Source organism: Mustela nigripes, chromosome 8 (genome assembly GCF_022355385.1).
Source record: "Mustela nigripes isolate SB6536 chromosome 8, MUSNIG.SB6536, whole genome shotgun sequence".
In the NCBI taxonomy this organism is placed as follows: Eukaryota; Metazoa; Chordata; class Mammalia; order Carnivora; family Mustelidae; genus Mustela; species Mustela nigripes.
The window spans coordinates 14192889-14220673 of record NC_081564.1 but is presented as its reverse complement, the minus strand read 5'-3'; the positions used below and the strand labels follow the sequence as shown (position 1 = coordinate 14220673).

At 37.3% G+C, this 27785-nt stretch overlaps 1 protein-coding gene across 2 annotated transcripts in view; it reads left to right on the top strand.

The window, feature by feature from the left end:
- TAOK3 (TAO kinase 3) overlaps positions 1-27785 on the top strand; it is a 182899-nt gene that overhangs the window by 7528 nt on the left and 147586 nt on the right. Inside the window, exon 1 of one of the 2 annotated variants that reach the window (XM_059408536.1) lies at positions 2600-2708. The exons of the other annotated variant lie outside the window; for it this stretch is intronic. The gene's annotated coding sequence lies outside the window, so the exon portion shown is untranslated. Of the gene's footprint in view, positions 1-2599; positions 2709-27785 lie in introns of those variants that run through there. 2 annotated transcript variants of the gene reach the window in all.

Below are 27785 nucleotides of genomic sequence, written 5' to 3'. Positions count from 1 at the left end.
ATCATGACCTGAGCTGAAGGCAGTGGCTTAACCCACTGAGCCACCCAGGCGCCCCACAGAGATAATTCTTAAATGAAAAATTCACTTCTGACCTTGGCAGTTGGTAAATTCAGTGCCAGTGTTACCAAGTATTTGGAAACTTGTATGTTCATATTTGGCTCGGTAATATACCCTAAAGTGAATTTTGACTTTCAGTGTTTGGGATTTGTTATATTATTTTTTTTCTTAAGTGATGTTTTTATCTCTAAAGAATGGGTTCAAACTTCAGGTCTTTGGAAGTTTCCAAGCTTTCTCTTAGTGTTAGCAACAGATAAAATATGATTCCCTTTCATTTGCAATCCAAAGTGGTCGTTCACTTGAGTCAGAGGTAGAGTCTGGGAGAGATCTGATGCTCTCCTCTTCCAGAGCAAATTCCTTACTTCATGATGTAAACAATTTGCAACTGTAAACAGGTAGACTTGTTATTATTCCTACCTCCCATATTATATTGTTCTCCACAGGGCTTACTGCCTTCTGACATACCAAATACTTTATCTTATATTTCTTTCTTTTTTTTTTTTTTTTAAGATTTTATTTATTTGTCAGAGAGAGAAAGGGAGAGCAAGCGAGCACAGGCAGACAGAATGGCAGGCAGAGGGAGCAGCAGGCTCCCTGCCGAGCAAGGAGCCCGATGTGGGACTCGATCCCAGGACGCTGGGATCATGACCTGAGCCGAAGGCAGCCGCCCAACCAACTGAGCCACCCAGGCGTCCCATTTTATCTTATATTTCTATACTAGAATGTAGACTATGAAAGTAGAGATTTTTTTAATTCATTGCTGTTTCCTAACCTGTAGAACAGTGTCTACCATATAGTAGGTGCGCAGTAAATGACTGAATGACTAAGTAGATCACTTTGTCTTGGGAGAGGCCTCCAATTTGTTGGCTAAAAAGAATGTTTTGTTATTTTAAGCACATGTAGCAAAATCCTAAGGAAGTTAAGATTTAGCTTGAAAGAGTAGAGTTTATCTGTGTCTTTTACTCTCTCTGGGCTTTACATTTGTCTTTGACCTATCTTGAATTTACTCTATTTTTACTTTATTGTTTATAAACAAAAGCTGTTCCTGCCACCAAACCATACATCCAAGATGATTATGTCTCAGTCTGGCTAAAATCCTAAGAAAACTGTGTTCATTATAACAAAATTTAACAGAAGCTTGTTGGCATCGCTCTTAGGCATTAAAGGCTAATAAGACCAAAATTTTAATAAAATTCAGTACAGGGACATTATCCCCTTAAAAGTACTTCACTGGGGTGCCTGGATGGCTCAGCGGGTTAGAGCCTCTGCCTTCTGCTCAGGTCATGATCCCAGGGTCTTGGGATCGAGCCCCACATCAGGCTCTCTGCTCCGCAGGGAGCCTGCTTCCTCCTCTCTGCCTGCCTCTCTGCCCACTTGTGATCTCTGTCAAATAAATAAATAAAATCTTTAAAAGTAAATAAATAAAATAAAAGTACTTCAGTTATTTTTCTTGGGTGGTAATATTAACCCTGAAAATTGGTCAGATCAAGCTTCTGATATTAATTTGGGGTTACCGGTTTTCTGCATGTAAAAGTAATTGGGTTTGAAATGTGTTTTAAGCCTGAATTAAAAGAACTTAGTCAGTGGTGACTCATGGTAAGATGTTTTTCCTTTTTCCTGCTGGAGCATATGCCTTTGCCTTCAACCTGGCTTTTTAAAGCATTGAAAATATAAAGAATCCTACTTTTATATACTATATTCTGGAAAAGCTCTTTTAGATTCAAGGTGGTGGCCTTAATTACAATGTTTTTAAGTAATGAGCACTACATTTGACTTTACAAATTTCCATAAATTTTTTTTTTTTAGTCCCTGCCTTTATGGGAGTTTCTCATCATTAGGTGAAATTGCCAAAAGTCTATTAGATAGTGTATGAGTAACCACAAGGACTTTGTCTTGTTCATTACTGTGTTCCTGGTGCCTAAAACAGTGCTTTTTACAGAGAGAACAATTTAGTATTTGTTGACTGAAGTCACATACATTCTTTTTTTTTTTTTTAAGATTTTATTTATTTACTTGAGAGAGAGAGAGAGAGAGAGAGCATGAGAGGGGAGAAGGTCAGAGGAAGAAGCAGACTCCCCGTGGAGCTGGGAGCCCAATGCAGCACTGGATCCCAGCTTTCTGGAATCATGACCCGAGCTGAAAGCAGTTGCTTAACCATCTGAGCCACCCAGGTGCCCGAAGTCCCATACATTCTTAATAACAGCTCATCTTACAAAAATAATGAAAGTCTGTTGAAATAAATTTTCTCCAGCCTTGTTGAATTAAGTAATTGCCAGTTCACAATCAAGCCAGTTTGGGAAGCTCTTGAATTAGCCCAAGGTAGCTCTACCCTAATAGTTCTTAGCATTGATTGTACCAATCTGAAATCTCCTTTAGTGGTTCACTTACAAAAGGAAGAGTAAATCGGCAACACCCAAAGGCACTTGCACCTGTGGGAACCAATGGGCGTCCTAACAGGAAATACTTTCAGCTTGCAATACCCATAGTAATGTGCCGCGCCAGGGTCACGCTGTTTTATCTGCAGTTCCTTGTTAGGACTGTACAACATTTCTTCAAGTTTTCTTTTACATATGTGTAAAAGAGAATGAACTTTAAGTTTGAGAATTAAAATGTGGACGGTTATTTCCATTTTCTTCGTTATCAAGGAATTGGTGAGTTGTCCTTTAAATTCTTTCTTTACTTTCTAGTGTTGTATCCCCTGAAACCTCACTCTAGCACACTGGGAGAGGGGGAATGGAGGACATGTAAGTGTAAAATTACGTACTTTGTAAGTTGTACTTTACAACTTAAACCAGTATCATTATTAATAGTAATAAGCAGTTGTGATCTTTACGTGATACCATTAACGGTAGGTGTTGATAGAATTTCATAGATTTGTTTAACTCCACCAAGTTTTTGTCTTTTGTAGGGAGTGGGGGAGAAATTCAGAAAAAGTTTTTAGAAAGTTCTTACCAAAATGTCAAACTGTAAAGCTGTATACATTAATGTAATGCTGTTAACGTTAACACTCTCTGACCAGGAAGTACTCTCTTGAAGCCTCATTTATAAAACTGTGTCTATAATAACTTCCTTTCTCGGAATGAAGGTGCTGTTAGCATGGTGTTGTTCGTACAACTTAAGCTGGGCTCCGTTTTATCTTTCTTAATGAACAGGAGGGAGTTTTTTAATGAAAGTCGTCTCTGGGGCAGTCTTACTTATTGCTGAAGCTAAAGAATTTTTTTTGAAGTCTTAATATGTTGGATTAGAGATGTAGGCATGCATTTGAGACAATCTGCTGTGAGTAAGCTTGGTATTTTGTTTTACACTTAGCATTTTATTATAAATATGGTTTGTGTCTAAACATTGCTAATATACTCTTTGTTGAATTTCATGTGAATATTTATGGCCTTAGCTCAAAGTCCAGCTGAGAGTAATCAACCTCGAAAATCACTGGATTCCTATGCTCTATTTATTTTAGTTTGTAGTTTGAGATTACATAAATAAATATTAGTGGGAACTTTTTTTTTATAAATTTTTTGATTTTTTTTCCCCTTTTTTTCTGGATAAGTAAAGTAAATACTGAGCTGCAAATAAAACATGATAATCTTGTCAGAAAAGTCTTAAACAAAATTTTAAATATACTCACGGCTATTCTTATTAAATGGATGAAGTTTGTTCTTATGATTGATATTCCTGTAAAACAATATTTCAAAATGAAGCTACTCAAAATGGCACACTATTCATCCTAGAGATCTTAAAAAAAAATCAAGGTCATGTCCTATTTTTTCTTCTTTTCTAGCAAGGGAAAACAGAATATAGAAAGCATTCATTTCTTAAACATAATGCCAAATTTAGAGACAGAAAAGTTAGATGATTTGATCATGTTTATCTTGTTTTGTAAGTTTTTTTGTTTTTATTTTAGTACATAAGGTTACTTATTGAAGTATAATAATAAAACATCTTAGCCATGAGGTAATTTATGACACAACTGTAGTCCATACAATGAAATTAGATGAAGTAGGAAAGTAAATAATTTGTTTAACAGCTCATGGTTTGTATGTTGAAAAATTAATGTGAAGTATTTTATTAGCCAAGAAAGCTGCCTTTAATAGTTTCTTTACCGATTTCGCTAGACCCTTAGAACAAGGTTGACATAAAATCTGTATAATCCTGACTTCCAAACTCCACTAGTACTCTACATGTTAGATGTGTAAAGTCTTCTAATCATACATAGGATGCATTTTCATTCAAGAAGCATATTAGTGAGGGGGCACCTGGGTGGCTCAGTAGGTTAAAGCTTCTGCCTTCGGCTCAGGTCATGATCCCAGGGTTCTGGGATCGAGCCCGGTGTCGGGCTTTCTGCTCAGTGGGGAGCCTGCTTCCCCCTCTCTCTCTGCCTGCTTGTGATCGCTGTCTGCCAAAAAAATAAATAAAAATATTTAAAAAAAAAAAAAGGCATATTAGTGATATAGGTACTCTATGCTTCTGATACATAAAAAAGAAAAAACTTTTAAGCAAGCTTTGAAATGTGATGTCATAGTGTGGTTAAGATTTGTAAATATTAAACACTTAAAAGTACAAATGATGTTAATTTCCATTTTCACAGATAGAGAGGGCTTTTATGATTATTTTATCAGCACTCCACAAGTATCCCAATCATAGCTTGGATGGGGTGGGGCAGCGGAAGTAGGTGGGGCTTCACAGTAGTGACAGATTATTGCAGATTATGTGGCTGCCTGCCAAAAGGCCACTAGTTGGAAAAGTGGAAGTTACTAACTGCATCCTATTAATTTGTACATATTTATTTGTATCCTCTTATAACTGTTTACTGGTTTCACATGCAGATGACAAGATTTAAACTTCTGATTCACTTGACATGCGCTTAATGTTCTGTTCTTTATTTACCTTGGTCATACTTCTTGCATACTCTGCAGAGATCACACTGACCATTTTGTGGAAGACCGAGTGTTAGCAGAAAAAAGGGGAAGGGTGCACAGAACTTTAAACCATAATTGCTTTGCTTTCTAACCAAAAGTATTGCAGAGTTAACATGTAAAGTGTCCCATCATATTTAGGCAATTCTATAAAATACTAATAAAAATAATCGTGTCTTGTGAAGGAAATTGTAGTTCTCAATTATATTGGTTCAGTTTGAAATTCCTGCTGTTTCAACATACAAGGAAGCTTTGTAGAGGAAATATGACAGCTCTGCCCAGATGCATAAAGAGGGAATCATAGTGGAGAGTTATTTTTAGAGGTGTCTTCTTATGAGTATATTTTATCCATATACTGAGAAGTGTCTCTCAAAGTTTAGTTTCTGTTTCATGCTTACTGACAGCAGTTAAATAGGTTGCACAGGGCACTGGATATTCTATTAAGAAAATACTTTTAAAAGCATTTTGATGTCACCAACAACCAGCCTAGTTAGTCTTGACCGGGCTGGAGTCAGTGACAGCATTTGTCAAAAATGTAACCAAATTGAGAACATACCGAGATGCTATGGGTACCATCAAGTAGTAATACAAGGGAACAGTTAACTTCCATTTCATGCAGGGTCCCACTCTCCTTCAGGAATAGAGTGCACTGTTTTCAGTATAAGGAAAGGTTAGAAGTAAGTCAGGGAATCTGTCCGTTTGTATCACTGACAGTGCTTAGACGTTCTTCCCTAACTCTTGTACACAGTGAGTAACATGTCCAGGTTCCTTATTCCTGTTACTTTTGGCTTTGGTCACACATGTTTGAGGTTGGCAGCGTAATCTAATAATTAACAAGAGCCTATCAGATGAACATGTCTGCTGCTTACAGCTCACAAGCTTTGTGATCTTATACAAATCCTTACTCTTGAAGCCTTGGTTTCTTCAACCGTAAAGTGGACACAAACATAGTACTTGTGGATTATTGTGAGGGTCAAGTGAGATTACCTACTAGGGGAACAAGCTTGGTTGTACTTTGTAAGGAAAGAGCTCAGTGAGTAATAGTAGATGGACTATTTTTGCTGGTTTGGGACATTTCCCTTCTTATTCACAGTTCTACCAGAAAATGATCATGGGAAGAGATATAGCACAATACATGCAATCATGTACAGATAATAGAATCAATCTTACTAGAGTAAATGCATTTAAAAGTACCGTGGGAGCACGTGAATGAGATCTATAGGTCTTACTTATTTATGCCACTCCTCTTAGAACGAGGGGAAGCAGGAGAAGAGTTGACTATAGATTTAAGTGATTTTTAGTATAAAAAGTTAATGTGCCAAATTGAGCTTTAGTAACATTTTGTTGCTGTTTTTCACTTCAGAAAATTTCCTCCCCATTTGATACAGCGCAGCCTAGGAAAGCAACATGGCCAAGTGTTAATTTCTTAAGTCATTTTCTCAACATTTTGTTTTCTTCCTACTGGATCACTATCAGATAAAGTTAAGAATATGCTCCAGATTCTAGATGCAGCTCTAAAAAAGTTGGGGTTTTTTAGGGATGTTCTTCTGGTTTGGTTTGGCTTTATTGGGGGTAGAACCACACAGTAAAGAATACACATTTGAGTATAAAGAAGAGTGTTTTATGTTTTCACCATCTTAGTGTCAGGGGTTGATGTCCTGTAATGGTTCAGTTAACTTTGTTTGTATATTGAAAAACAACTAATTTTTACATAAGCAGATTTTCTTGGGGTTGTGTTAACAAAGCAAATGTGAAATCTGGGGGTGCGTGCTGTAAATTCATCAAAGAAAGCGATGAAACTACTTACAGAGTATTTGGTAAACATTTAAGCTGAATGGATATATTTTTACTGTTGGAAATATCCAGGTCTTAATCTGTAGTACAACCCCTTTATGTGGTAGGCAGCCTTTGCATTAGTCTGTGTTTCATTCTCACTTCTGATACCCCCCAGTATTGCAGTCTCAAAGGCCCAGCATGTTGCCACTAGACTACACTCTATCTCCGTGCACCTCTCTTACTCAGACCCTTATGGCCTTATTCCTGGATTACCACAGTTGCCTGCCTTCGTTCGTTTTTTTCCAACTCCTCCTGATTAACCTTCTTTAAGTGCTACTCCTCCCCGTTTCAGAACGCTTCACTGGTTCCATGTTTCCACCACATTAAATCTAACCTCTTCTGCTTGACTTTCAACGTCCTTTCTTATATGGCCCTCACTGCTCATCCAGCTTCATTTCCTATGTTCTTTGGCCTGTTCTTTCTGCTCTATTGAGGTGAGTGTGTCTCTGCCACATGCCTTACTTGTTTAAGTCTGCACCTCTGGTACTGTATCTCCTTCATCCAAAAAGTGCTCCTCCCTGGAACAGAGAGGAGAGGGGAGGGGTACCTGGGTAAAGTGCTCTGCTCGGGCTCAAGCTGTTAAGTGTCCCACTCTTGATTTCTGCTCTGGTCATGATCCCAGGGCCCTGGGATCCAGCCCCACATCGGGCTCTCTACTCATCGGGGAGCCTGCTTCCTCTCCTTTCTCTGCCTACTTGTCATCTCTGTCAAATAAATAAAATCTTTAAAAAAAAAAAAAAAGAGTCTCTTTCTCTGCCACATCCCACCTCCGCCCCCCAAAAAAGCCCTCCTCCCTTCTCTCCGCCTATTCAAATTTAACTTTTCTTCAAGATCCTGTGTAAAATTTACTTCCTGTTTGAAGTAAAATCAGTTTTGCTTCAAAAATCCCAGATTTTTATTTTATTTTATTTTTTTTAAGATTTTGTTTGACAGAGAGAGACACACAGCAAAGAGGAAGCACTAGCAGGGTGAGTGGGAGAGGGAGAAGCATGGAGCCTGACGTGGGGCTCTACCCAAGAACCCTGGGATCATGACCCAAGTGGAAGGCAGATGCTCAGTGACTAAGCCACCCAGGGGCCCCCAAATCCCAGCTTTTTAAATTAGCAAACCAGTGAACAAAAATGTGCGTAGTATCTTAATTCATCCAGTTTTATCTTCACTAATGATGTAAATAATTTGATTACGAGGACCATATCTTACACTTCAATCTTTCACAGTTCCTGCAGAATGCTGAAGCACCTGACCTTGATTTGAAGGAAGAGAAAAGAAAACAAATCTATTTCATCCTTCCTTTCTAAGGTCAAGTCAACAATCCTAGTAATATTAAAGAGACCTGAATGTTTCTCCAATTTAGGTCAGGTCTGTCACCTCATTTACAGAAAAAATGGGAGGCAAATGGAGACAGTCTTTTAACTGATTATAGATTGACATGCTTGCTTTTCTTTAGGAAAAACTATACATGTGTGTACCTATATGTATAATCATACATATGTGTGTGTTTGTTTCCTCTGTTAAGGAATGAGATAGCTAACTGCTCTCAGAGAAGTTTAGTTTTGCTATTACAACTTTCCATCCTGTCACTGTAAATTAAATATGATCGATCAATTTTATGTAATCAAGAAGTCTTCTTATCCAATTCTTTAATGTAAGTGAAATGCCTGTTGTGTATGTTAGGCTCTATGAAGGGATACTGAAGTTAATTACATATGCTCCCTTCCCTCAAAAAACCATTAAGGAATTCTGTTAGGGAGAACAAAATATATACTCAAAAGCTTAAACATAAGAATACTTGTTACTTCGAGTGGATGCCTATTGTTTTAATTTTCAGTCAGTTTCCTGTCCTTTGAAATGATACATGCCTTCTTGTATTGATGCCAAAGAGCATATAGGATGAACAAATGAAAAAAAAAATTAAGAAAACTCCCCATCATTTTTTTCCAGTTTTATTGAGGTATAATTGACCTATAACATTTGATTAGTCCAATGTGTACAATATAATGATTTCTGTAAATATTGTGAAATGTCAACTAAATTTATTGTGGTGATCATCAGTCACCTCAAGCCTTCTCCATTGTGATGAGAATTTTTAAGATTTACTCTCTTAGCATCTTTCATATATGCAGTTCAGTGTTGTTAACTATTATCACCATGCTGTACACTATATCCCCAGAACTTATTTATCTTATAACTGTACATTTTTACCTTTTGACTACCTTCACTCATTTCCCCCCACTCTCTACCCCTTGTCTCCAGCAACCACCAGTCTGTCCTCTGTATCTATGAGTTCAGTTTTTTTAGATTCCATATATAGGCGAAATCCTATGGTATTTTTTTTTCCTCTGACTTACTTCACTTAGCATATTGCCCTAAAGGTTCCTCCATGTTATCACAAATAGCAGGATTTCCTTCTTTTCTATGGCTTAATAATAATCCATTGTATACAGATACTACATTTTCTTTATCCATTCATTGATGAATACTAGATTATTTCTGTGTCTTGGCTATTATAAATAATGCTGCAATGAACATAGAAGTGCAGGTATCTTTTCAAGATAGTGATTTCATTTCCTTTGGATATATATCCAGAAGTGGAATTGCTGGATCATACGGTAGCTCTATCTTTAATCTTTTGAGGAACCTCCATGTTTTCCATAGTGGCTGCACCAATTCACATTCCCACTTTTTTTTTCTTTTTAATGTGTGCCTTCCTTTGTACGATGCCATAGAGCATAAAGTACACCCAAATGAAAACTTTTAAAATACAAAATGTTTTGCATTCATAAAAGTGTATATTTGGAAATGTCTAGTTAATGCTTTAGATTTTTATGTTAATGCTTGGTTTTAGAGACTACCTTTCATTGCAAAGATTAAAGTTAAATAACTCTGTAAAGTGTTGTACTTTTATTTTATTTTTTATTTAAAGATTTTATTTATTTATTTGACAGAGAGAGATCACAGTAGACAGAGAGGCAGGCAGGCAGAGAGAGGGAGAGGGAAGCAGGCTCCCCGATGAGCAGAGAGCCCGATGCGGGACTCGATCCCAGGACCCTGAGATCATGACCCGAGCCGAAGGCAGCGGCTTAACCCACTGAGCCACCCAGGTGCCCCAAGTGTTGTACTTTTAGTGTCCACAGAATAACTGCTTTAAGTCCAAGATGCCATTCATGTATAACTATAAAAGCTGGTTAGATAACATGCCAATGATAAAAAGTTGAAATTATGGACTATTCAATACAGGTTAGGATTTTTAAGAAATCATTTTCCAGGGGCGCCTGGGTGGCTCAGTAGGTTAAAGCCTCTGCCTTCGGCCCAGGTCATGATCCCAGGATCCTGGGATCAGTCCCACATCCGGCTCTCTGCTCAGCAGGGAGCCTGCTTCCTCCTCTCTCTCTGCCTGCCTCTCTGCCTACTTGTAATCTCTGCCAGTCAAATAAATAAATAAAATCTTAAAAAAAAAAAAAAAAAAGAAATCATTTTCCAAAATAACAATAAGGTTTTTCCTTTATAAAGGGCTTTAGAAGTTTTGTAATGATTTCACATTATTTCATGAGTCTCACAACTTTGTGAGGCACTATTGTTCTCACTTTATAGGTGAGACTAGTTGAGGATTGAGGCTGAGAGAAGTTAGGTGATATACTTAAGATCACACAGCTAGTAAGTAAGTGGCAGAATTTACTTAAACTCAGATTTCCTGATTTAAAGGAAATCAGGACCTCTTCCTTTAGACCACAAATCCGAATGGAGTTATTCAGGGAATAAAATTCATACTTTTTCCTTTTTCTAGTTCAGATAAAATTTGCATAATGTGAAATTTGTCATCTTAAAGTGTAAAATTCAAATCTTAAATATTTATTTATTTTTAAAAGATTTTATTTATTTATTTGACAGACAGAGATCACAAGTAAGCAGAGAGGCAGGCAGAGAGAGAGGAGGAAGCAGGCTCCCCACAGAGCAGAGAGCCTGATGTGGGGCTCGATCCTAGGACTCTGGGATCATGACCTGAGCCAAAGGCAGAGGCTTTAACCCACTGAGCCACCCAGGTGCCCCTAAAATTCAAATTTTTAATGTATCCACAATGTTACGCAACCATGATCACTGTCTAGTTCCAGCACATTTCCATCACTCCAAAAAGAAACCCTGTACCTGTTAGCATCCCATCTCAATTACCCCATCCCTTGGCAACCACTAACTTTCTGTCTCTATGGATTTGCCCACTCTGGATACTTAATATAAATGGAATCATAAAATATGTGAATTGTTGTCAGACTTCTCCACTTACCATAATGTTATCAAGGGTCATCCGTGCTATGGCATGTGTCAATGCTTAATTTTTATGGATGACTAATACTCCATTAGATCAGTAGATCACAGTGTAGTCATTCATCAGTTGATGGACATTTGAGTTGTTCCCACTTTTTGTCTATTAAGAATAATGCTACTGTAAACATTCATATGCAGGTTTTTGTGTGAATATATGTTGTCAATTCTCTGGATATATACCTAGGAGTAAAATTTCTCATAATTATTTTTGTAAAATAATTCAAATGAAAGTGCTTTGAAATTATTTCTTTTGAAATAATTCTTTACAACTGTCTCATACACACATACACACAAAATTATTTATTCAGCTAATTTGTTTCCCACATCTGTTCTTCAGAAGTATGGCAGAGGCAAACTTTAGCTCAGATCCTGAACAAGAAGTCTCTAATTCTAAGTGCATGTAATCTGAGTTCAACACTGCTTGGTACATTCAAGATACTGTGGAGTACAAATAAGTCAATAGTGTCTCTTCTACTACTGGTTATATTCAATTAATGGAATCAAGAAATGTCTATATTCTTTCAAAGTAAGACAGAATGGCATCAATGCCACAAGAAGTGAAGTACTTTCTATACGTGAAGAAATGGAGTAACTTGGGGTTAGAATTGGAACAGAGTCTTGAACACTGGGTAGCTTTTCAGCAAGGGTGCTAGGCCATAATCTGTCTATTTTTTAGCCTAGTTCCGACACTGTGAATAAAATATAGGATACCCAGGGACAGTGGCAAACCAAAGGCCCTTGAATCCTATATGAAGAGGTTTGAACTTTGAACAGTAGGTAGTGGGGAGCCATTTAAGGTGCTTGACTAGAAGAGACTGATGCAGTCAGTCTCTGAAAAATGACTCCATCAGTAGTTGGTAAAGCAATTTAAAAAAAGAAAGAGATTAGGGATGAGAACTTGGTTCTGGAACTAGGACAGCCTCGATGCAAAGAAGAAAAGCAGCTAGTGAGAGATTTATTGAGGACATTGGCAGCTTCGATGAGATAGTTGAAAGCAGAAGAGTGAATCAGATCAGTAAGAAAGTGTAGAGAGAAGAGACGGACCCAGTACAGAGCCTTGTGTTAAGAGGTGAGTGAAAAGGCACCTGGGTGGCTCAGTGGGTTAAGACTCTGCCTTTGGCTCAGGTCATGATCCCAGGGTCCTGGAATCAAGGCCGGCATCTGGCTCTCTGCTTGTTGGGGAGCCTGCTTCCCCTCCTTTTTCTGCCTGCCTTTCTGCCTATTTGTGATCTCTCTCTGTCAAATAAATGGATAAAATCTTAAAAAAAAAAAAAAAGAAGAAGAAGAAGAAGAAGAGGTGAGCAAAAGAGGACAAGCCGAGAGAGGTGGGTTGGAAAGAAACTCCCAAGAGGAAGGTGCCACACAAGTCAAGAAACAAGATGTTCCATAAAGGTTATAGAAAGATACAACCCGAGAATGGTCCTGTTGGATTTGGAGATTGGGAGGTTAGAGCTAGTGAGTCCCTAGGATAGTTCCCTCTCCTCCTCTCAGTAAATGATACCTTGAGCATATTGTAGGCCGAAAGGAGAGCAATGGAAGATTTAAGAAAAGTGAGAGGAGTAGGTTAGTGATAGGAGAAGGTAGCAGGATACCAAATTAAAAGGTAGTTTCTTTGGTGGTGTTGGGGGAGAGTTGTTTAACCTGTAGAAGAAGAATAAAGGATGAAGTCAGTTGAGTGTACAGAGAAATTTTAAGATGGCATGGAGAAAAACCAAGGAAGCTCACACTGAATAGCCTCAAAGTAGAATTTATAGTATTATTGCTTATTTAGTAAGGCTATAGATAGAATAGTTAAATTAAATGAGCACCAGCCTGGATGGTTAAGGGTTCATAAGTTAAGTGTCTGCCTTTGGCTTGGGTCATGTTCCCAAGGTCTTGGGGTAGAACCTTGTGGCTAGGACTCCCTGCCCAGTGGGAAGTATGCTACTCCCTCTACCCCTGTTCGTCCCCTCAACTTGTGCTGTCTCTTGCTATCTCTCAAATAAATAAAATCTTTTTTTTTTTTTTAAAGATTTTATTTATTTGTCAGAGAGAGCGAGCGAGAGCAAGCACAGGCAGACAGAGTGGAAGGCAGAGTCAGACGGAGAAGCAGGCTCCCTGCGGAGCAAGGAGCCCGATATGGGACTCGATCCCAGGACGCTGGGATCATGACCTGAGCCGAAGGCAGCTGCTTAACCAACTGAGCCACCCAGGCATCCCACAAATAAATAAAATCTTAAAAAAAATAAAAATTGGAAAATATCTTGAATCACCTCAGGCGTATGTAGAAGGATTAAATTCTGTCTTTCCATCCTGTATAAATCTCCATTCTTTTAGCTGTGTACTGAACATCTTTGCTCATGCCTTTAAATGCATTTTCCTCTCCAAAGCATAGCAGTGTGATGCAATTATGCTTGTTGAGTCCATTTTTCTGCTGTTTATTCAAGGTGTGTATTTTGAGTACTAATAATATTGATTGCTCAAGTACAATATTTTCTTTAAAAGTTCATAATCCCATTTGAATTTTTTAGACCTTTTTTTCTCTAAAAGATTCCCCAAACTAATTTTATTGTAGAATAGAAATTTTTTAGTGATCTATTATAGTGTAGCAGGCACTGTGGAGATATTGTAATCTGCACAATATTTATTTGGTTAAAAATAATAATGAACAGTAATGATGAACGATGTCCCTGTTGTAAGATGTTACAAAATCAGGTCCTTATGAGTCCTGAAGTTTGGAGTTCCCAGCAAGAACACTTGTTGGCAAATGTGTAGAAATGGAAGCAGATATCTCCCTTGTTCCCTTTAAGGTTTTCTCCTATTCTGCACAAAATGGTGGGGAGTCCTTGACCCAAGATAGCTCTTAGGTAATTTTTAACAACTATGTAAATAACATGCTTTTCATTTTAACAAATAGAAAACATAGAGGAGTAATTAGAAAGTAAAAGTTATCTTCTATACTCAAATACATTTTTACATATAACCTCACAGACTTAACTAAAAATGTATTTTTTAAAGTAGTGATTAGGGGGGGCACCTGGCTGGCTCAGTTGTTAGAGCTTCCGACTCTTGATCTTGGTGTTGTGAATTCGAATCCCACGTTGGGTGTAGAGATTACTCCAAAAATAAATCTTAAAAAAAAAAAATTGATTAGAGGGTGCCTGGGTGGCTCAGTGGGTTAAGCCTCTGCCTTCACCTTAGGTCATGATCTCAGAGTCATGGGATTGAGCCCCGCATCAGGCTCTCTGCTCAGCTGGGAGCCTGCTTCTCCCTCTCTCTCTGCCTGCCTCTCTGATTACTTGTGATCTCTCTCTCTGTGTCAAATCAATAATAAAATCTTAAAAAATAAAAATAATTAGGAAGATTATATTACATTATTATATTGTCTTATAAGCTGGTTTTTTTTACTTCAACAGCAGTTTATCAATATATTATATAAACATATACTCCTATTTCTATGCCTAAATGTATTGCTTCCACATCATTTTCGAACCAGCATTGTTTTATGGATATTCAAAGTGGATTTGGGGGGGAGGTCGTTTTTATTCTTACAGATTGTCCTGAATAGCCCCTTAGTTAATCATCTCCAGTATAACTCTAGTTTTCTTTACAGTCATAGTAGATTCTGTAGCAGATGGACCCGAAGAACCTGGTTTCCCAAGATCATGTTTTGTTTTGTTTTAAAAAAGGGTGGGGGGATAGCATTATTATAGTGTGTGTCCCAACGAAGTCTCCCCTTGCTTAAGGAATGTCCTCTTTCCCCACCCACTAGAAGCACAAGCTAATAGTGCCTGACAGTTTGGTCAACCAAAAAGGGTTTGAAAGGATGCATACTTATCTCCCTAAACACATGGCTTTTTCCTTGGCCTTCATCTGCTCCAGAGGAACTCCAGCTCCCCTTCTTCCCTTAGACTATCACCAGCCTTCCTTCCTTTTATATTCTTGCCTATTCAGGAATTTTTTGTTTAGTTTTTGCATTCAAACCTCTTGGTTATAAGCCAAGATCATCATTATGAGGGGGAGACTTTGAATTTGTCCAAGGAACCAATTACTGTAGTCATTTAATTAATGAATATTTTGTGCCCATTATTGTAATGGCTATATTTCAGCCTCTTTAATTTATTCTGTTTTGTATTTTAGAAAAGTATATCCTCATCTGACCCTAAAAAATAGATATTTTCATTCTCGTCCTACTAAAACTTCTACTTTAAATTTATGGCACAACAGTAAATATGAATACAAGTATAGAAGGTTTTCAGTTGGTTCAGTAGGCTTTGTTTTTAACATTTTATTTAATGGCTAGGTGATTGAGTGGACTAAGCTTATAAAATTTGCTAAGTGATTCTTAACTGGCTAGCATCTTAGAAAAACAAATTAAAGTTGTGATTGCCCTTGACAAGGTGAAGGGGTGCCTGAGTATTAATGAGAAGTTAACTGGAAGACTCGAAATTATCCAGGTGATTCAATGAATGGCTGAACAGACAGACAAACAGACAAAAAACGTGGAACTGTATCCAGGGTCTCCAGACTTTCAAAAAGCATGGCAGAAAGCGAAACAGCCTTGTTGGGTAGAGTATTGTTACTTATGGGAGAGTAAATTACTATTGTCATTTTAAAAAGCTGTACTGTTGTTAGTAGTATTATTAGTAGAGCATGATTTCTGTTGCAGTTAAGGAGACTTTAGCAGAATTCCGCTAGTTTCTAATACGTATTCACAGCAGAGAGCTGCATGCAAGTGATAAAAACAGGAGTGAGATCAAAAAGTTCTAATTGCCACACATCTTTCATGTTACTGAACATATCGTAAAGCGATAGTTGCTGATACCACATTTCTTAGATGGATGTTCCATCATTGTCAACAGATGAGTAGGTACTGTTGCTGTGAACACCACTTCTCCCTTGTGAGCCAGGTAAGATAGATGGTTGTGTTAGAATGTGGTGTTCCGTCTGCTCTGTATATCAACAGAGATTTACACCTGCACTTCTATATAATAACTGAGCTGATTTACTCTATAATTGCCTTATCTGAATCTAGTGGATGATATTTACCATGACACTTGCTTTCCTTTGTTTTAAAAGAATCAAGAGCTTGAGTTTTTGTATTCCGGCAAGTCAGAAAAAAGAAAATGAGGGATGTATATAAGATAAAGGGTGATTAGTACATTAGGGACTCTGGGGGAAAATGAGTGAAGTCAGTACAAAAAATAAAAATAAATTACAGGATCAGAAGTCAGTCTGTTGTCACTGTTTTAAATTTGTAAGTATATACATGGTTTCTTATGTTGTAGAACTTGGAAAAATTAAGTTCTAGGGCGTTTTTAAAGAATCTGAGTTTAAGGGCGCCTGGGTGGCTCAGTGGGTTGAACCGCTGCCTTCGGCTCAGGTCATGATCTCAGGGTCCTGGGATCGAGTCCCGCATCGGGCTCTCTGCTCAGCGGGGAGCCTGCTTCCTCCTCTCTCTCTCTGCCTGCCTCTCTGCCTACTTGTGATTTCTCTCTGTCAAATAAATAAATAAAATCTTTAAAAAAAAAAAAAAAGAATCTGAGTTTAAAAGAAAATGCTAAAACTCCAAAATTGCCATCTCTGAATTGCTGTCATTAAGTACTTCCTTTAAATTAAATGTATTGATGGTTTAATTTGGTATCATTCTGACACCTTATTCTACAGTTTGCCAATGCACCTAAATGTAACTCCCTGAACATATCAAACACTCAGTAAGTATTTAAGATGATTTTACTAAGTATTCTAAGTCCTAGATTTAATGTAAAGTATCACATATATGGAGTGCACTGAGACTCCTGAATTTCTGTGACAAATTTTTGCTTTTGATTAATGAAATCACTTCACACTGAAGTGCTATCTCGATTCTACCAGTATCTGTGGAAGGGATGAGTGTGTGTATGTGTATATGTATATTTAAAACCTGAGAGGTATGAATAGAACCTGATATCCACATTTTTGAAGACCTAATAATTTCTTTGACAGAGAGACCGAGAGCACAAGCAGGGGGAGCAGCAGGCAGAGAGGGAGGGAGAAGCAGACTTCCCATTGAGCAGGGAGCCCGATGTTGGGCTCGATCCCAGGACCCTGAGATCATGACCTGAGCCCGAGGCAGATGCTTAACTGACTGAGCCAACCAGGCTCCCCAAGACCGAATAATTTCTAACTGAGGTTTTTACAGTGTCTCACAACACAGTACCATCCAATATTTTATATTGTATTACATATTTTATTTACTGATAGCACACAAATTTATAACTGTGTTATATTACCTGAATGAAGAGTCTGACATTTACTATGCTGATTCTGCAGACTTCTAGGGGTGATAAGTTTCTAACCTTTATTATTTCAAATCTTGAACTAAATGTACTTCCTTCCTACTTGTATAACAAGATCTTTTTCAACACATTGGAGAGAATATTCTTCATCAAGCTTTAAAAAAAGTAAAATTCAAAGTTATTTTGTACTAATAAAATCTTATACTGATATATTTACATTAGCATCTGTTAAATTAGAACGTTAGTCTCTAACTATCAGCGGATTGATTCCTTAAGCTAGCTTTTCCCAGGAAGCACCAATAGTATAATAACATCAAAGCTAACTATTCTCGGAGATAAGTAAGCCACATGGTCCTTCCCAACTCTGAAATCCTATGATTTCAAGCTAATTTCAAATGAAGGAGGGAAGTCCTTGGCTAAAAAGTAAGACAGTGAAAATGTTTTAACAAGCAAGTGAGGGATTACAAAAGAGTTTTATTAGCAGGCTCTCGTGGACTTGATAAAAATCTTATGAAAGTCATAATAGGCAGTTTTGTAGTTAAAACTGTGAGCAAAGAAGGAAATGTTTTAAAAACAGGGAAAAATGAAATCAACCCTTCCCCTTACTTTTTTTCTAAGTTTGCTTAGTTTGACCATGTGTCCCTACATTTGTAGCTCACACATTAACAGAGTGACAATCTGGTTACTCACTCCTTTTATATTAGATTTAATTATTTAAATTAATTAAAACTTCTGAGCTAATTATAATCATTTAAGATGTATTAATGCTATTAAAATAAAATTTGAACAGTTCAACTAACCAGAATATATTTGTACCTAATTTAGACTTGTATAAAGATAATAGAATTTTTTTAAAATGGGGCAGTTTGGGACATTTAAGATTTTGACCTTGTATTTGATGACATTAAAATTGTGAAATTTTAGATATACTGATGGTATAGTTACTATGTTTTAAAAGTCGGGTTTTTATTTTATATGTACAGTCTGAAATGTTTATGGATGAAATGGCATATCTAGGATTTGCTTCAAAATGATGGAGAATTGGGGCACCTGGGTGGCTCAGTTGGCTAAGCCGCTGCCTTCGGCTCAGGTCATGATCCCCGGGACCTGGGATTGAGCCCCGCATTGGGGCTCCCTGCTCAGCGGGGAGCCTGCTTCTCCCTCTGCCTGCTGCTCTCCGTTCTCGTGGTCTCTCTCGCGCGCTCTCTCAGGCTCTCTCTGTCATATGAATAAATTTTTTTTAAATCCTTAAAAAAAAATAATGGAGAGTAGATTAGGGAAGCGAATGGACCATTAGTTGATAATTTAAAGCTGGGCATGACATAGTTTATTTCTTTATGTTTGACATTTTCTACGATTAAAAAAAGCAAATAAGCAAAGAGCTGTTAAAATGTCACGTGGTAGGAAAAGAGCAGGGAGAAGAAAGTCACTTCATTCTGCCCAGAGGAATCATCTTTAATTTCTTTGCTCTTCTTCTCTCTCCAATCTGGTGGAAAGTTCTCACCTTTTTTGGGAGTGGGGGTGGAGGCAGCCAAGTTATCATTAGATAATAATCTTTACATTCCATTCAGTTGTATCTAATTTTATCACAAGTATGTGTATGTACAGAAATGCATGGAAAGTACTTATAGTTATCTCCATAATTCAGACTTATAATTTATTCTCTACAAAGGTCAGTATTTTAGTTACTGAAGCTCTAACTTGTTGCTAAAATAATTACTTTATGTTTTAAGAGGAGTAAGTGCCATTTCTCAATAACATGAGTAGTGTGTGGAAATGATCATTTTTGATGGTCAGAATACTAATAAACTGACCCCAACATGCAAGATTTTGTGAAATACGAAGAATAGCTTATTATTTCAAAATTTCGAAAAGGGGAATTTCAAATAAACTAAATGGCATGATTGGATTGGAAGAATCTACAGAAAAGAACAACTAAAATTCTCAATTATCTCTACTTCACAGCCATATGATAGGACTCACTACACAGGTTTTTTTTTTTTTTTTAAGATTTTATTTATTTATTTGACAGAGGTACCCCTCATTACACAGATTTTAAAGATAACAGTGTTATAGACCATTCAGGCCCGTAGTTATGAAGACTACACAAAAGCCGTACATTTGGGAATTGAGTTTTTTGGTATTGAATATTATGAAGAACTGAGAATTTTCATTCACTTCAAGCTCTTGTCTTGGTTTCTCAGCCTCCCTCTCTTTCTCCCCCTCCCCCCTTCCTGTATTGCATCCCCCTCCCTGACACCAGAGTTAACTTTGTAAAAGATAAATCTGACCATCATTCACTGACTTCAAAAACACCAGTGTCACCCACTTGTTCATGCCAAATCCAGACTGCCTTCGTGAAGTATCCACAGTCATACGGTTAGTTTCATCCTTTTTTGGCCTATTCCCAGAGAGAACAGTAAGCTCAAACACAACAAAGTCTTGGCTGGTGCCAGGGAATCGTATGCTTTTCTGATTTGCTTGTGCTTTTTTTTTTTTTTTTTTTAATTTTATTTATTTGACAGACAGAGATCACAAGCAGGCAGAGAGGCAGGCAGAGAGAGAGGAGGAAGCAGGCTCCGCGTGGAGCAGAGAGCCCAATGTGTGGCTCAATCCCAGGACCCTGGGATCATGACCTGAGCTGAAGGCAGAGGCTTTAACCCACTGAGTCACCAGGTGCCCCTTGCTTGTGCTTTTGAATGCTCTGTTCCCTCTGCTTAGAATGGTTTTTCCTTCCCCCATCTCATCTTGTAAGACCCAGTTGAAAGATGCCTCCCTCAATTCCCTCAGACAACACTTACATTATTCTATCCTTTGTTTTCGTAAGCCCTTTTCATCATGTCACTCTTTTTGGTACTATATTCTAACCACTTGGTGGTGTTTATCACCCTTTCTGTTGATTATTTCATTCATTCATTCTTTCAGATATTCATTGAGAAGTTACTGTGTCCCAAACACTGTTGTGGCACTGGAGACAGAGTGGTAATTAAAATCATCACAGTCTCTAGTGGGGGACACATATATTTTAAAAAATCAGCACAAGCACTTTATATATTTACAGCTGTGCTATCAGTAAAGATGGGGTTTTATGTAGATTGCCCACGCTGTCTTCCCACCTCTACCCTCCAGCACAAAAGCTAACACCTCACACAAAGAATCAGCTCAACAAATGCTTAAAGAAGTGAGTGATGCATGTGTAACTATATGGATTTATTAGATTAAACTCTATTTTGAGATTTTATAGATTGACGCAGTTGTAAGAAATAGAGGTTCTTCACATACCCTCTACCTAGTCTCCTGCAAAGATGACGTCTTCTAAAACTGTAGTACAGTAGCGCAGCTAGGATATTGATACTTTTCAGATTTCCCTGGACTTCTCTGGTACTTGTCTGTCTGCGTATATGTATGTATTTAGATCCATGCAGTTTTTCACATGTGTAAGTTTGCGTATACACCACCACAGTCAAGACAGAAAACTGTTCTGTCACCTCAAGGTGATGGCAGTCACTACATTTACTCCCATCCCCATGTCCCCAGCCCCTGTCCTTAAACCCCGGCAACCACTAACCTGTTCTGCCTCATTTCAAGAAAGTTATACAAATGAAATCCTATAGTATGTAACCTTTGTAGATTGGCCTTTTTTCCACTCAGTTTAATTCTCTGGGCATCCTTGAAGTTGCTGGTGTGTCACTGGTTCATCCCCTTTTATTGCTAAAAAATATCCTATGGTATGGATGTATTACAGTTCACCATTTATCTATTGAAAGACATCTGGGTTGTTTCCAGTTTTGGGGCTATCACAAATAATGCTGCTGTGAAGATTTGTGTATAAATTCCCCACAAATTTCCATTTCTATGGGATAAATGCCCAGGAATGCAATTGCTGGGCATATGGTAATGTTTAGATTTATAAGGAAACACTGTTTTTCCAGAGGATTATACCATAGAATATGTAAGAGGGAATAAGAATATGCAACATAAGAGGGATCCAGTTTCTCCATATTCTCACCAGCATTTGGTTATATCACTTTTTTTTTTATTTTACCCATTCTGATAGGTATGTAGTAATACCTCATTGCAGTTTTATTTGCATTTCCCTAATAGCCGATAAAGTAGAACATCTTTTCATGTGCTTGTTTGACACTTGTATATCCTCTTCAGTGGAATTTCTATTTTTCTTTTGTCCATTTTTAAAAAATTTTTTAAAAAGATTTTAATTATTTGACACAGAAAGTACAACCAGGGGAAGTGGTAGGCAAGAGGGAGAGAGAGTAACAGTCTCCCCACTGAGTGTGGGGAGCCCAGCGCGGGGCTCAATCCCAGGCCCCTGAGATCATGACCAGAGCCAAAGGCAGACGCTTAACCAACTGAGCCACCCAGGTGCCCCTTGCCCAATTTTGGCTTTTTTTTTTTTTTTTTAACTGTTGAGTTTTAAGAGTTCTTGATATATTCTACATACTGCTCTTGTTGGATACATGGTTTGCAAATACTCTGTAGCTTGTCTTTTCATCCTTTTAATGGAATCTTTTGCAGAAGAAAGGTTTTAAATTTTGGCTAGGTATAATTTATCAATTGTTGCATTATGGGTTGTGCTTTTGGTGTCAAATCTAAGAACTCTACCTGTTGCTAAACTCCAGAGGTTTTCACCTATGCTTCCTATCTAAACGTTTTTTAGTTTTATCTACAGTTAAATCTGTAATCCATTTTGGGTTAAATTTTGTATAAGGTACAGGGTTTAGCCTATGGATATCCATTTGCTTCAGTACCAATTTTCAAAAAGGTATTCTTCCTCCATTGAATTACTTTTGCACCTTTGTCAAAAATCACTTGAGCATATTTGTGTGTGTCTATTTTTGGGTTCTGTATTCTGTTCAATTGATGTGTCTGTCTCTCCACCAGTACCACATTGTCTTGATTACTGTAGTTATATACTAAGCCTTAATATTGGATAAAGTGATATTTATTCTTTTTCAAGATTGCTTAGCTATTCTAGTTTTTTTGCCTTTTCATATAAGTTTTAGAGTAGGTTTGCCTATGCCTATGAAAAACTTTGCTGGAATTCTGATAGAAATTGCATTAAAACTATACATCAATTCGGAAAGAATTGAAGTCTTTTTTCTATTGAGTCTTCTGACCCATGAACATGGTATGTCTCTTTGTTTACTTAGATCTTTGATTTCACTTATCAGCATTTCACTAATCAGCATGCAGATTCTATACATGTTGTGCCAAGTTATACCTAAGTATTTAATTTCCTTTGGGATGATTATACTTGATAATGTTTTTAATGTCAGTTTCCCATGTTTAGTGTTAGTATATAGAAACTGGTTTTTATGGACTGATCTCGTATCTTTGTGAACTGGCTCAACTCACTTACTAGTTTTGTATAGTTCTTGGGATTTTCCACATTGACAGTCATGTTTCTACAAATAATGACATTTTATTTCTTCCTTTCCAATCTGTATGCCTTTCTTTTTCTTGCCTAGCCACCTTGACTAGAACCTTCAATACAGTGTTGAATAGAAGTGGCAAGAGCAGACGTCCTTGTCTTGCTCCTGATCCTAGGCAAAAGACATCCCTCCAGTCTTCCACCATTATGTATAATGATACACATATATATACATTTTTTAAGTCATAAATAAGTGTTGGATATTGACAGATGCTTTTTCTGCAGCGATTGATATGATCATAAGATTTTTCTTTGGCCTGTTCATGAAGTAAATTATATTCAAATGTTGCATTAGGAGCACCTGGGTGGCTCAGTGGGTTAAAGCCTCTGCCTTTGGCTCAGGTCATGATCCCCGGGTCCTGGGATCAAGCCCTGCATCAGGCTCTTTGCTCAGTGGAGAGCCTGCTTCCCTTCCTCTCTCTCTGCCTGCCTCTCTGCCTACTTGTGATCTCTCTCTACCAAATAAATAAATAAAATCTTTAAAAAAAATGTTGCATTAGCCTTGAATATGTTAAATAATAATAATATAAAGTATATAATTCTTATGTATTGTTAGACTTAAGTTGTTAATATCCTGTTCAGAATTTTTTTTTAAATCATAAGTACATTTCATAATTTTATTAAGCTTTTTAAGTAATCTCTGTACCCGGCCTGGGCTCAAATTCACAACCCCAAGATGAAGAATCACATGCTCCACCAACTGAGCCAGGCAGGTGCCCCTGTTTTGTTGAGGATTTTTGTGTCTAAGTTCATAAGACATACTGGTTTGTAGTTTCTTTTTTACACTGCCTTTGTCTGGTTTTGGTGTCATGGTGATAATAGCCTCATAAATTGAGCTGGGAAGAATTATCTCCTTTTCTATTTTCTGGAAGAGATTATATAAAATTGGTGTTAATTCTTTAGCTATTTGGTAAATTTTTCCAATTAAGCCATCTGGAGCCAGGCATTTCTTTTTCAGGAGCCTTGATATTACATAGTTGATTTTTTTTTCATGATTATAGAACTATTCAAGTTCTAGTTTAAGGTTGGTGGATTTTTAGTGGTTTGTGGTTTTGGAGAAATTGGTCCATTCTGTCTAAGTTGTCAATTTGTGAACATAGAGTCGTTCGTGGTATTCCCTTTTTACACTTTTAATGACTGCAGGATGTTCTATCTCCTGTCTCATGTATAGTATGAGTAATTTATCTGTCTTCTCTTTTTTGTTAGTGTTGCTAGAGATTTATCAATCTTACTGATTTTTTTCCAGAAATCAGCTTTAAATATCATTGTTTTTTTGTATTTTTCCATTTTTAATTTCATAGATTTCTCTTCTTTCTTTCTTTCTGCCTACTCAAGGTTGATTTTACTAATGTTTTTCTAGGTTCTTAAGGTAGAAACTTGGATCACTACTTTCAGATCTTTCCTGTCTGGTAATATAAGAATTAAATATTATAAGTTTCTGTCAGGGGTGCCTAGGTGTCTCAGTTGGTTAAATGTCTGACTCTCAGTTTCAGCTCAGGTCTTTATCTCAGGGCCCTAAGTTCAAGCCCTGCATGGGGCTCCATGCTGGGTATGGAGCCTACTTTAAAAAAAAAAAAGAAGAAGAAGAAAAGAAAAGAAAAGAAAGAAAGAAAACCTTTCCCTCAGAGCACTCCTTTAGCTGCATCCCACAAATTTTGATATGCTCTGTTTTCACTTTTGTTCAGGTCTATGTATTTTTTTATTTCCTTTGAGAAATAAAAAGCCATGTGTTCTTTAGAAATGTGGCATTGATTTCCAAATGTTTGAAGATTTCCCTGTTGTCTTTCTATTATTAATTTCTAGTTTGATTTCATTATGGTTAGGAAAACATGCTCTCTATGATTTTAGTTATTTTAGATTTGTTGCAGTTTGTTTTCTCCCACATGAATGTTCCATGAGCACTTAAAAAGAATGTATATTCTGCTCTTATTGGGTGGAGTGTTCTATAAATGTCAATTAAAGTATGTTAGTGGATGGTATTCTTCAATTCTTTTATATCTTTCCTAATTTTCTGTTTAGTACTTCTATCAATTGCTGAGAGTAGGGTGTTAAAGTCCCCAATTATAACTGTAGGTTTGTCTGTTTCTCCTTGTAGCTGTATCAGTTTTTTTTTTTTTTTAAAGATTTTATTTATTTATCAGAGAGAGACGGGGGAGAGAGCAAGCACAGGCAGACAGAATGGCCAGCAGAGGCAGAGGGAGAAGCAGGCTCCCCACCGAGCAAGGAGCCCGATGTGGGACTCGATCCCAGGACGCCGGGATCATGACCTGAGCCGAAGGCAGCTGCTCAACCAACTGAGCCACCCAGGCGTCCCGCTGTATCAGTTTTTGTTTTGTATATTTTAAAACTCTTGTTTGGTGAAGCCCATTTAGGCTTGTTCTCTTTTTGGTGGATTCATCCTTGTATTGCTGTGTAATGTTGTTCTTTGTCCCTGGTGATTTTCTTTTCTCCAAAGTCTGCTTTACTGATGTTAATATAGCTACTTCTGCGTTTTTTTTATTCAAAATAGCATGATATATCTTTTTCTGTGCTTTTACTTTCATCCTGCCTATGACGTTGTAGTCGAATTGAGTTTCTTATAATCATCATATTGTCGGGCCATGTCAATCTTTCTGTCATCTTTCGATCTCTTTTATGGTGGCTACTTTAAAACCTTTTTCAAATAATTCCAACTTCTGATTCATCTTAGTGTTGGCGTCACTTGGTTGTCCTTTCCCATTCAAGGTGTGATTTTCCTAGCTCTTGGTATGAGAAGTGATTTTTTTTTTTTTTTTTTTTTTTTGTATGCTGAACATTGTGGATATTATGTTTAGAACTTCGGATCCTTTTTAAATCTTCTGTCTTACCAGGCCATTGCCCTGTTTAAAATGTGTAGGTTCTGTCCTACTTTTGTGGGTTATAGTTTATTTTTTTATTTTAATTCCAGTGTAGGGACACTTGGATGGCTTAGTCAGTTAAGCATCCAACTCTTGATTCTGGGGCAGGTCATGATTTAGGGTCTTGAGATCGAGCCCTTTGTGGGGCTCCAGCTTGGAGTTGCTTGAGGTTCTCTCCCTGCCTCTGCCCCTGCTCACTCACATGCACACACGCACACTTTCTTTTTCTCCCTAAAATAGATAGATAGATAGATAGATAGATTTAATTAGTTAATTAAAATTTAATTCCAGTGTAGTTAACATACATTGTTATATTCATTTCAGGTATACAATATAGAGTTTCAACAATTTTACTCAGTGTTCATCAAGATAAGTATACTCTTAATCTCTTTCACCTATTCCTCCTACCCCATGGGTGGTAGTTTGAGTGATAATAAAGTCATATTATAGAAACTGAAAGCTGGATAGTGGGGTAGGCAGTAGATGACAAGAAGAAAGCTCATAAGGAAAGACTATCCTTGGTTCCTAAAAAATAATTAGTATAAACACTAGGTTTTTCCCTATTTTTTTATCCTATTCATAGGTATAAGTGTTAAAATAAATTTATTTGTAATGTGATAATAATCATACTTTTATAGTTTTCAGAAGGTTTTTACTTACTAGTAGTGCATGATATTTTATAACAGTTTATAATATACCTTTACATGCATTATTTTATTTGATCCCCAAGACTATTGTAAGGTTAGATGATATTATTCTTATTTTGGAGTGAATGAATGGCCCAAAAGCACAAAGGTAGCAAATGGTGTGGCCAGGGCAGAACCAAGCTCTTTCTTTCTGATTTAGTGTGGTACGATCATTTTCTGGGAGCCCATGTTGTCTGCCTCTTATCTTCATTCCCTCTTTACATCAATTCAGAAATCAAAGGTTAAATGTTATTATAGACTCTCTTCTAGAGAAAATGAAATTTAATTCCAAGTTACAATTTATATTCTTTTGTTTTTTATTAATTTTTTAAAAAAGATTTTATTTATTTATTTGACAGACAGAGATCACAAGTAGTCAGCGACGCAAGCAGAGAGAGAGGAGGAAGCAGAGCCTAATGTGGGGCTCGATCCCAGGACTCTGGGATCATGACCTGAGCCAAAGGCAGAGGCTTAACCAACCCACTGAGCCACCCAGGTGTCCCTACATTTATATTCTTTAATAATTACTCCCTCTTGAAAAACACTGTATGTATGTCTCACGAAATCCCTCCTCAGTATAAAATGAGACTGTGACCTGTGTGTACCATAGTAGAGTTTTACATTCCTTATTTGTCTTTTGATTGTTTTGGGAAGGTGGCAGTTAGGCACAGATAAGTTCCATATTCTTGTTCTTCACACCGAAGGAAACAGATGTCTCACATTTTCATAGGGTTTATGGTAGTTTCAGACTTAAGAACCTCCTAAAGACAAATGAGTACTGTCAAACCAAAGGATCATTGTTCACCATGATGACCTTCTGCACCTTTCTACCCACTTCTGTCTTTCTTCCTTCCTTTTTCCCTTTGTTTTTCTTTCTTTTCTTCTTCTACCTTCTTTCCTTTTCTTGTTCCCCCTTTGCTTGTTTTGGCCTCCTTTCTTCCCCCCTGCTCTCTTGGTTTCTTTTTCTTTTTCTTTTTTTTTTTTTTTTTTGCTTCTTATCAACAAGCACATTTAAAGTTTAATTAGCAACTGCCTTCTTTTGTAATCCAGAGGAGCTGCAGTGCAGTATACTTCCTCTTTGTGATAACTTCCTCTTTGCCCTACTATCAGCCAGGACCAGATATACACAGACATGGTATCTCAACTATCTGGAGGGAGCCTAGGGCCTAAGTTATGATAACGGTGTTGAGTCAAGAATGTGAACAACCACCTAAATTACACAGAGCTACTTCGGCACAATTTAAAATTCATTCAGCAATGGGACCTTTTTTTTCTGCCACCAGTAGATACGTTTATATTGGCTTTGTAGAAATACATATAGCTATTCTTTGTAGACAAAAGAAGTGGATAAAAGCTTATCAGACCTCAGTATTCTAATATACCTTAAGCAA